Source organism: Palaemon carinicauda, chromosome 27 (genome assembly GCF_036898095.1).
Source record: "Palaemon carinicauda isolate YSFRI2023 chromosome 27, ASM3689809v2, whole genome shotgun sequence".
In the NCBI taxonomy this organism is placed as follows: Eukaryota; Metazoa; Arthropoda; class Malacostraca; order Decapoda; family Palaemonidae; genus Palaemon; species Palaemon carinicauda.
Genome location: NC_090751.1, coordinates 89,283,789 through 89,284,882, shown reverse-complemented (window position 1 = coordinate 89,284,882; position 1,094 = coordinate 89,283,789).

Genomic DNA, 1,094 nt, shown 5'->3' with positions numbered 1-1,094 from the left:
TACGGCGGACAGCACTGTTATGACTTTAGGGTGGGAGTAACCGCAAAGGAGTAACGGCCTTTGTCCATATCCTTGTTTAACGGGAGCGTTCTCAACAATTGGGAGACGCCGTCATATTGCTACCAGACAATATTATTGATATCATTATTATTAATAGTACTGTAGCAGTATTAGTATGCGTTAGTAGTAATAGGCTACAGACTAAACAAAAGAAAAGGAATAGCAAAAGATTAAATTGATTAACAGGTATTTTCCATTTAGTAAGCCAACGTATTTGATGTCGGCTTATTTTATCTTTAGAAAATCATTTTTTACCTGTAGTCCAAATAAATTAATAATAATAATAATAATAATAATAATAATAAAATTATTATTATTATTATTATTATTATTATTATTATTATTATTATTATTATCCCCAGCCCAGTGTTGATATACTTCGTATGAATCAACATCGCATCAATATCAGTTAGAATTTATTACAATCTTTAGAAAATTTGAACCAAGCTGATTGAAAGTTCTCCAAAAAAAAAACGAAAAAAAGAATATAAAATAAATATCGAGTCCTGTTATGAAATCTCCCGGTGAAAACACCATGAGATTATGTAAAAGGACATCTCTAATGTAGGCCTACCCAGGTTACAAGTCATGTCAGGCTAGGCCTTCTTGAAGAAGCTTTCTCCCACTTGTCTTCAAAAAAAATTTGAACTCTTGTATTTTACTTGGCGACAGTTATTTGAAGTGTAGTATTTTCAGTATGATTTAACCTGATCTCATAGTCAGGACTTCTTCGACATGGCCGGTGGCCTTCTACTCCAGGTAAGGCTTTGGCTCAGCAAGTTGGGCAGACGGATAACTGTTCGTTGAACTAGTGGCTCTTGCCCTGAACCACGGTCTAGGTAAAGTATCTCAACCGTGCCCTGAACCGAGCAGCTCAAAAGTCGAAGGTGTTCATATTAGCTGACGACCTACTCACTGTGAGGATTGTTCTGGAAGTGCTGACGAAGTGTCTTATGTTTAGAAGTGAAAAAGAAATATAAAAAAAAAACCGGCGTTTAAAACAGTTCTGTTGTGCTGCTTTTTAATTCGAAAGA